The sequence below is a fragment of the Oncorhynchus clarkii genome, chromosome 12, assembly GCF_045791955.1.
Source record: "Oncorhynchus clarkii lewisi isolate Uvic-CL-2024 chromosome 12, UVic_Ocla_1.0, whole genome shotgun sequence".
Classification (NCBI taxonomy): Eukaryota; Metazoa; Chordata; class Actinopteri; order Salmoniformes; family Salmonidae; genus Oncorhynchus; species Oncorhynchus clarkii.
Window position 1 is genome coordinate 38,528,565 of NC_092158.1, and position 11,075 is coordinate 38,539,639.

Consider the following 11,075-nt stretch of genomic DNA (forward strand, 5'->3'; position numbering starts at 1 on the left):
CATCCCAGACACCCTGGGCCTACTCCAATTCGCATACCGCCCCAACAGATCCATAGATGACGCAAACTCTATTGACTTCACACTGCCCTTTCCCACTTGGACAAGCGAGAATGCTGTTCATTCACTACAGCTCAGTGTTCAACACCATAGTACCCTCCAAGCTCACACTAAAGTAAGGACCCTGGGACTGAACTCCTCCCTGTGCAGGTGGTGAGGGTAGACAACAACACATGAACACATCCATCACGCTGATCCTTAACATGGGGGCCCCTCGGCCGAGTACTTAGTCCCCCCTGTTCACCCACGACTGCGTGGCCGAGCACGACGTTAAGTTTGCCGACGACACGTCGGTGGTAGGCCTGATCACCGACGACGATGAGACAGCCTATAGAGAGGAGGTCAGACACCTGGCAGTGTGGTGTCAGGACAACAACCTCTCCCTCAACATCAGCAAGAAAAATGAGCGAGGCTGTAGTGGAGCGGGTTGAGAGTTTCAAATTCCTCTGTGTCCACATCGCTAAGAATCTATCATGGTCCAAACATACCAACACAGTTATGAAGAGGGCATGACAAGGCCTCTTCCCCCTCAGAAGGTTGAATAGTTTTGGCATGGGCCCTCAGATCCTCAAAAAGTTCTACAGCTGCACCTTTGAGAGCATCTTGACTGGCTGCATCACCGCTTGGCATCCGGTAGTGCGGATGGCCCAATATATCACGGGGGCTGAGGTCCCTGCCCTCCAGGACCTAAATACCAGGGGGTGTCAGAGGAAGGCCCTAAAAATGGTAAAAGACCCCAGCCACCCAAGTCATAGACTGTTCTCTCTGCTACCGCACGGCAAGTGGTACCGATGCACCAAGTCTGGAACCAACAGGACCCTGAACAGCTTCTACCCCCAAGCCATAAGGCTATTAAATAGTTAACCAAATAGCGACACTGATTATCTGCATTGACCCTTTTTGCACTAACTTTTTTGATTTATCACATTCGCTGCTGCTACGGTTTACTATCCGTCACTTTATTCCTAGTTATATGTACATATCTACCTCAATTACCTCTTCACATCGACTCAGTACTTGTACTCCTTGTATATAGCCAAGTTATCATTACTCATTTTGTATCTATTATTATTTATTATTATGTGTTTTATTTTTCTGTTCTTTCTCTGTCTTTTTCTCTGCATAGTCCACACCTGTTGTTTAAGAAGCATGTGACCAATAACCAATAACGTTTGAAAATGTTATTGATTTGATTTTGTCCCGGCAGCCACATTAAGCCTTCCGGTTTTCGATTTTTGCCTTAAAAATAAAAGTCTGCGGTAAAACGCTATGTGTATGATACAACATCTATATTTTTTGCAACTTTGCATAGTGCATAATGTTACAAATATGTAAAACAATTATAACTACTGGGGGAAATCTAAACGCAAGAGAATTACTACTTTTTATAAGATAAATAATATTTTAAGGTGGAGCACATTGAGAAATGGTTGGAGCTTGAGTAAATGAATGTAAAGAACACAGCCAACTGGTAAAAAACATGACAATTAAAAAAAAAATCACTATTTTGATTGTATGATTTATGTTAATTTCTCCTGCTTTTGTTCAAAGATGCAATTTTGAAATGTAATGTTTACGAAAGTCTTACTGTATTCGTGCTGTATTGCACAAACACATTGCACTGCCACTGTACAGGAATAACGATCAATAGTGTGTCCATAAAACCTGGGTCCAGTGTACTCACTAGAGTCTAACTTGTCCTGGTGAGCACATCGCTATTTTACGAGGCAATAATACGTCACACAATCACAAAAAAACGAAACCACATCCCTGCTGCTTTCAGTCCAAAACCCTGTCCAAGTTGCAAACATTTTGATGAATTGCGACCGTGATAATCGTTGATCGGCTATAGGCATAATTGGGGTGATACTAACCTATAGCACTACTAGTGTACTGCCGGAAAACATTCATATATATATATATATATATATATATATATATATATATATATATTTGTCTATCCAAAACGCTTGACCTGGTGCATGTTTTGGCACCTAATGCAGGCTTTGGGTTGATTTAAATGTCTGCAGCCTGCTCACAATCAATACTATAACGTTTCCATTGTTTCTTTGAAGCAGTTAGCTTTTCACCTAACACCTGCTAGGGCAAGACAAGAGTGCAAGTCTGTGGAATTGTGTTTAAGTTCACACAGTAAACTCAATAGAAAGCTAATATAGTTAATTCATTGTTTTGGCATTTAGATATAGTCCTAAATTAGTCAGTCAGCAGTGTTAAAGTGACAGTACAGAAGTATGATTTAGACATGAGTTCGCCGACCTCACAGCCTACGAGTAAGTGCTGTTACCGAGTCTTGCTGTTCTGGCCTTGGTGGACCTCATCTGCTACTTTAAAGAGAGAGGCTTGAAGAGGGGATTGGCTATTTGGTTTTCTAGGGATTTAAATTATTATACTGGACCCTGGTTTTATGGACACACGATCGATGGGTTTGCGTTTACAGTGCAATATTTGTACCATAGTGTCTAATGGCTCCATTTGAAGTCGTTTGACGTTATTTGTCAGGCCAAATGCATGTTTTGGCACAGGTCAAGGCTGGCCTTGGGCTTATTTAAATGTGTGAAAAGCACAACTGGCTAATCATTAGATTAATCTAGGTCGTTAACAGGTATGGCAGTCCATCATTGTTTACATTGTGTCTTTGAAGTAACTAATCACCTATCGGCCGACAGTGTATTGAATTGCAGTGAATGGAGTGGGTGGAGTAAAACGTGTTGCTGGGCATTAAATAATGATCATATATAGATTATACAGACCCTAGTGAGTAATCCCAACCCCACGTTTACTTTGGCACCTATAATAGTTTTATATCTATAAGTATTTTGTGTATTGCACATGGGGCATTTATTTGACCGTGAAACATGTTTTAAAACCCACATTTAATGTTGCTTAAATATGAACAAATATGAATCCTTGTTAATGTTTAGACAATATTTTAAATATATCCTGAATAAATACAGGTTAATTACACTTTTTCTACTATTACACGTGGGACTTTTATTTTGAGAATTTTCAAAATTCCGTGACACTGAAGTACTTTTTTAGTGTTGCTGACAAGACGCTGATCCCAGCCGCACAGTCAGTGGCTACTGAAGGTGTCTCGTCCTCTGAAAAAGGTGAGATTGAAACCTTATAAAGTTAGTTCTTGACCAGTTATCTAAGGCATGTTTGCAACCACCAACATGTAAGTACGCATTTACTAACTTTAGCTTGCTAGCTAGCTAGACAGAAAGCTACTCCACTGTTAGTTAGCATGCTAACACATATAGAACAAGTCTGGATACGGTAGTAATGTCAGTTAATAAACATATTTTTAGTTATACATATGTACAGTAGCACGGTGGTTAGTTGCCTAGCCAGCTAGCTGTTTATTGTTATCAATGGGTTGTTGGCACGTTGTTTGACAAAATCTAACGCTTTATGCCGAAACCCTATTTATGTTTGTTGTAACCTGTAACGTTACACGCTCCCCCGTCTCCGGCTTATCTTGTGTATTTTTGGTTGTTGCAGGCGTCATACATGATAACGTCAGCTAAATAACCAGCCAAGCTCCTGTTATGTTGATGGCTTAGCTAGTAGCTACAATCTGTCATATACAGGTGAGGTATCCACCTCCTGCTCGAGGGGGGCTCAACCAGGGTTTAACCTAATATACTGACGGTCTTGTTTTGAGTGCACATACACACTCATAGTCCTCAAGCTGCAGCCTGCAGGTGAATGGTTTCTTTGTTTTGGAGGACAAGCTGGCCTACCTCAATTTCATCTGGGGAAATTTCCAGTGACCTGGAGTTAAATGGCAAAATCAATAATCAGGAGCCACAACCTGATGTACATGATCTGCACACTGTAGACAGGCTACACACAAACTGCACATGACACACAGCTTTTAATAAAGGGATATTCTATTTGGTTGGTGAAGTACGTTGATGGCATTGCAGTGAGATGTATTATTTTATTCAAAGTCACTCCATATAGTTTTAGTCACTGCCAGGAAAGCTTTCTGGTGATTAACAATAGCAAGTAAACCATCTCAAATATAGGCTAGGCACCATTGTCCCCATGGGTCGTTCCATGTCATTTCAGCAATCCATTACACCCACCATCTGATTGTTCTAAAATCATTTCTGTATTTAGAAACAGATCCGATTAGCGTTCTTGCAACACTATTTTGTTGAAATATACTTTGATCTCAGAGAAATTAAGCTAATTGATTACATACATTATTATTTACAGAATTCATATAATACCCAATAAATATAGTGCCTAACATCCAATTTGACCATTTTTTTTTCGAACAATGAGTAAGACCGAAGAAAATGGTCAAAAGCCAACCACAGACCCCTCCCCCCACGGCAAACCCACCCCAACAGTAAGTATACAGTACCAGTTCTCTATGTCTGACAAATAGTATGGAGCTGTGGCTCGGATTATTGTTTCTTCATCCTATGTAATGTATTTTTTTGTGAATTTGGGTCCTTAATAACACCTGAAACAGCACCATCTAGTGGTCCAAACCTGGTAATATTAGGATGTAGGATGGAACATAAATTACTAAATTCAACAAAAAAAGAATAGTCCCTTTTTCAGGACCCTGTCTTTCAAAGATAATTACTAAAAATCCAAATAACTTTACAGATCTATATTGTAAAGGGCTTAAACACTGTTTCTCATCCTTGTTCAATGATCCATAAATAATTAATGAACATGCACCTGTGGAACGGTCGTTAAGACACTAACAGCTTACACATGGTAGGCAATTAAGGTCAGAGTTATGAAAATTTAGGACACTAAAGAGGCCTTTCTACTGACTCTGAAAAACACCAAAAGAAAGATGGCCAGGGTCCCTGATCATCTGCGTGAACGTGCCTTAGGCATGCTGCAAGGAGGTGCTGTTTGAATGAATGTTTCTGCTTCTGCCTACCACCGCTCAGTCAGATACTTAGATACTTGTATGCTTGTATGCTCAGTCAGATTATATGCAACGCAGGACACGCTAGATAATATCTAGTAATATCATCAACCATGTGTAGTTAACTAGTGATTATGATTGATTGTTTTTTACAAGATAAGTTTAATGCTAGCTAGCAACTTACCTTGGCTTACTGCATTAGCGTAACAGGCAGTCAGTCTCCTTGTGGAGTGCAAGGAGAGAAAGGCAGGTCGTTATTGCGTTGGACTAGTTAACTGTAAGGTTGCAAGATTGGATCCCCCGAGCTGACAAGGTTAAAATCTGTCGTTCTGGCCCTGAACAAGGCAGTTAACCCACCGTTCCTAGGCCGTCATTGAAAATAATAATGTGTTCTTAACTGACTTTCCTAGTAAAATAAAGGTATAAAATAAAACAAATGTTTTTAAATTAAACATATTATTATTATATTATTACGTATTATTATTATTATTTAAAAGTGCTCTTCACTGAGGAGTCGCGGTTTTGTCTCACCAGGGGTGATTGTCGGATTTGCATTAACCGTCGATGGAATGAGCGTTACACTGGAGGAGCGTTACACCGGAGGACCCTCCACGGAGGTGGAGGGTCCGTCAGGGTCTGGGGGCGGTGTGTCACGGCATCATCGGACTGAGCTTGTTGTCATTGCAGGCAATCTCAACGCTGTGCGTTACAGGGAAGACCTTCTCCTCCCTCATGTGGTACCCTTCCTGCATTCTCATCCTGACATGACCCTCCAGCATGACAATGCCACCAGCCATACTGCTCGTTCTGTGCTTGATTTCCTGCAAGGCAGGAATGTCAGTGTTCTGCCATGACCAGCGAAGAGCCCGGATCTCAATCCCATTGAGCATGTCTGGGACCCCCCCAGAAATGACCGGGAACTTGCAGGTGTCTTGGTGGAAGAGTGTGGTAACATCTCACAGCAAGAACTGGCAAATCTGGTGCAGTCTATGAGGAGGAGATGCACCTCAGTACTTAATGCAGCTGATGGCCACACCTGATACTGACTGTTACTTTTGATTTTGAATCCCCCTTTGTTCAGGGACACATTATTCCATTTCACATGTCTGTGGAACTTGTTCAGTTTATGTCTCAGTTGTTGAATGTTATGTTCTTACAAATATTTACACATGTTAAGTTTGCTGAAAAGAAACGCAGTTGACTGTGAGAGGACGTTTCATTTTTTGCTGAGTTTAGTTCCTCGGAACGGGGACGACGACGACATTACTGAATTCGCTGGGCATACATTACATTGGATGAAGAAACAATACTCAGAGCTGCAGCTTCATACTACTTGTCAGACATGGAGAGCTGATACTATTTACTCGTTGTTGGAGTGGGATTGATGTGGGGGTCCGTGGATGGCTTTTGACCATTTCCTTGGGATTCCTCATGTCTAACTCATTGTTAGAAAAATGTTAGTCCAAGTCACATTGGATACTATATTTATTGAATATTAAATGAATCCCATAAATGAAAATGGCGAATTTTGGGTGCAATCAATTAGAATGTGAAAAATTAAGCTATTTCAACAAAATAATTTCAGAATGCTAATTTAATCTGTTTATAACAACGGCAACCATTTCTGAACAATCTGAGATGATGGCTGGCAATCCTCTTTCTTGTGCTTTTTGAGGTGGTACAACCCCCACCTAAACCTTATGTGTTTGCTGTGGTAGAGCTAAGCTGATGCCCAACCCTAACCTCTGTTTTTACAACAATCAGCTAAGGCTACAGGGGATGTAGGTTACGCTCAGCACAGTTTAGCATACTTTTTGAATCCCAATGCAGTGAGCTTGGGAAGCACCTCCATGTCTCCTTCCACTATAATGTGTGTAAAGTTGACCCCACAGTGAGTCTTGTTGTCCACGGTGTATATGGGGTTGGAAACATTCATGTGAATTGTTAGCTTCAGGCTGCATTCTCTTTAGCCTAGTCCCTATCTTTGTTCCTGACCACATTGTGTTCTCTGAGCTCACACAGCAGTGTCAGCAGCATCACACTGAAATATTGATGCTGTGTCTGTTTTCTGCTGTGTAGTGATGGGTCCTGTTACCTACAAGTCACTCTCTATTGCTGTATGTGCATATTATACTGGGCAGCACTGGATATGGCCCCCCTGTAACAAGTCACCTTGTTCCTCCATAGGTAGGGTTGCAAAGGGTCGGAAACTTTCTCTTGTGGAATATTTTGGTTAAACTATCCGCAATTCAATGGAATTGCAACCCTCTGCATGCACAGTGCATTCTTCCATCACATGTACAGCTGATTCTCAATATCTTGCACACTAATGAGATGCTATTGAGCCCACACGACTACACTGTGTGAGCCAAGGACTACATGCTTTCTGGTAAGTTTTGATTACAATGCTAGGTGGGGTGAATATATTTTATATTAACTAGTAAATAGTAGCCTACAGCAAAGTGTGTTTAAATCATTTCTAACTTGTTAACAATTTCTGCTAGTTAGTTTTTGATACCATGTGTTTTAGCTTGTTTGAGCCTGCTAACTGAGTGTTAATTCACCTGTTTCCTTACATGTTTCAATTTAAAACATTTGTCTTTAGTGATGCACCGATATCACATTTTTGGCCAATACCGATATTTTCCTTGCCAAAAAAAACTATACCGATAACCGATATTTAAAATTGTTTCGTTCTTTTAAGCAGTCTAGTACAGTTAAATAGTTAACACACAGATGCAGCGGTTTAAGGGACTGCATCTCAGTGCAAGGGGCGTCTCTACAGTCCCTGGTTCGTATCCAGGCTCTATCACATCTGGCTGTGATTGGGAGTCTCATAGGGCGGCACACAATTGGCCAAGCATCGTCCAGGTTTGGCCGGGGTAGGCCATCATTGTAAATTACGATTTTTTTCTTAACTAACTTGCCTGTCACGGTCGTCCTCCTCTTCATCTGAAGAGGAGAGGCGAGAAGGATCGGAGGACCAAAATGCGGCGTGAAATGGGTTCATGTTGAATGTTTAATTAAAGAAAGAACTGAACACTGAAACACTATACAAAAACAGTAAACAAAATAACAACCGTGACGCTAATGCGAGCTGCGCTGAAACAAGCCATCAACATAGACAATCACCCACAAACAAACAGTGCAACCCAGGCTACCTAAGTATGATTCTCAATCAGAGACAACTAATGACACCTGCCTCTGATTGAGAACCATACTAGGCCAAAACATAGAAATGCCCCAAAACATAGAAAAACAAACATAGACTGCCCACCCAACTCACGCCCTGACCATACTAAATAAATACAAAACAAAGGAAATAAAGGTCAGAACGTGACATTGCCTAGTTATATAAAGGTTACACACACACCACACTGACCCAAAAATTATTAGGTTGACATTTGCGTATGTCCCCATTACCAGTAAAAAAAACATCAAACTATTTCTGTTACTTGCTGTGCTGTTTCGTTGTTCATTTCTTCAGTCGTTAAATTCTCAACCAGGATTTCTATGGAACGCCGTTTGGGTCTTTTCGTGTCAAAAAAGATGCTTGTTAAATAACACTCTTTGACGTGTCAAATAAGCTTGCTGACCAATCAGGATCTGAATTTGACTGCACGTCATATAATAATTTAACACGTTCATTAAACACGTTCCTAAATTGGGTAGTTATTACACTATCACTCGTATTTCATATGTCACAACGATTCATCGATATGTATGCTATAATGCTGGTAAAGTTGTCTTGCAGGTGCTGGTCATAAAAAAGCGAGCTAGCTCATGGATACAAACAATGTTCTTCTCCAAAAACATAGCAAACCGACATCTGTTTCAGTAACTATATAGCTAGGTGTGTCATCGTCTAAAATAACCCTAATTTACAAGACGGTTCTTATTTGATTAATGGTGATCGGACCAATCTATGTGAAGCTAGCCACAATAAGGATTAGCCACAATAGTGGACTTTGCGGTTAGCAAGCTAAGCCTAGCTACCCCAGAAGTTGCAGTTAAACAAATGATGCTTTATTACACATCGTTCGTGGCTGGTGTTGGCTTGTTTACAGACTTTTTTGTACAGCTTTGACAGTGCTACTGTATATTTTTTGACACGCAAAGACCCAAATGGAATTCCACGCTATTACTGTGTAACTCAGGTAGAGCAACATCTGAAAAATAGCTCACTTGGTAGTGTGTACCGGCACTTGACCAGTCGACGAAAGCCAACATCACCCACGACAGAGAACGGTTGATTGTTAAGGGCAATTAATTCCATTATCTTGGTTTTAATTGATTTTGCCTTTGAGTTGTCTCGTTGACATTTTCTTACTCTTTCAAATGACTGCTGCTCGAAAACAATGGATACACTCTACAAGAGAGCCAAGGAAATGGTTAGGTATGTGGAGTGTCATCATGTTATAACAGCAATCTACCTCACCAAACAAAGTGAGAAGAATAAGAGCACCACATTGAAGCTGCCCAGCAACACCCGTTGGTGTGGTGTTGTCATCATGTTTGACAGTCTCCTGGAGGGGGAGGATTCTCCCAAGAAATGGCCATATCAGTCTGCCGATATGGACAGTCCCATCAAGAGGATCCTCCTGGATGATGTATTTTGGGAGAGAGTGGTAAGCAGCCCGAAACTCCTGAAACCTATAGCAGTAGCCATTGCACAGATTGAGGGAGACAATGCCATCCTGTCTGATGTTCAGACTCTGCTTGCAGATGTAAGAGAAGAAATCCATACTGCCCTGCCCACGTCACTGTTGCTCCAAGCAGAGGAAACTGCAGTTCTGAAAAACATCAAAAAGTATGAAGACTTCTGCCTGAAGCCCATACACGCCGCAGCGTACATGTTGGACCCCAAGTATGCTGGCAAGAGCATCCTGTCTGGTGCAGAGATCATGGCTTATGGTGTCATTACAGTGTCTCACCACCTTGGCCTGGATGAAGGCAAGGTTCTTGGCAGTCTGCCGAAGTATACTTCCAAGCAAGGGCTTTGGAATGGAGATGCAATATGGCAGTCGTGCCAACATATCTCATCAGCCACCTGGAGCGCAACTGGGCCTTGTTTGGGAACACACACGCAACAGGCTGACCAATACAAGGGTTGACAAATTGGTGGCCATCTGGACAAATTTGAGGATTTTTGAGCCTGACAATGAGCCATCCTCAACAAGATTGGAAAGTGATGAGTCTGATGTTCAAGAGGTGGACATTGAGGAGGTCCAGGGAGAAGACATAAACACCTGAGAGGAAGACAACCAAAGCTTTAGTTTCTAGACTGTCATTTTACAGATTTATGTTAAATGTTTTTTGGGAGATGCGATGGATCATTGGGGATTATTCAATTTTCCCTTTTGTTGTTCAGTGAAATCATCTCGTGTGAAGAGTCAACTCATTTAATTAAAGTTAAATTTGTAACTGAATTGATTTTTTGTTTTTTTTCTATTGGAAGGATTTAATCATTTGCAATTATGTCTACTTATGATAAGGTTAAAGGTTTATGTTTCTGTCTCCATATGATATGGTAAATATATCCAATTTAAAAAAAACAACATCTCCATTCTAAATGATATTAATATTAATTTGCATTAATTCCCATATATTCCCAAGGAAAGTTCCCACCTCTGAATATTCCCTAAAATGTGCAACCCTATCCATAATGCATGGGGTTGATTATTATTATTTTTTTGTCCAGGAATGGAGCTTGTTTGATTGGAGAGCAGTTCTTAGGTCTGAATGTTCTCAGTGTTTCTGGGCAGGATTGGCTTGTGTCCGGACGTGCCTCCTTCCTGCTGGAACATCAGGGGTCTGTGGGGGGGGATTCATCTTGTATGTTTAGTTAAATGTGGAAAAGCCCATGGACTTGAATAAGTGTGTGTAAACCTCAATTCTATCCAAAAACTGCATTGACTGATTGCTTGTCAAAACTGTGGCCATGCAAGCCTTATTTAGAGAAGGTGGTAAAGGTGTAAGAGTAAAAAACAACACAAAAAAACAACCTATAACTATAGGCCTAGCTCAATGTCCCAGATGGTCTCAGTGTTCCTCAATTTCATTGGTGTGTGAACAACACTAAAAATGTCATCTT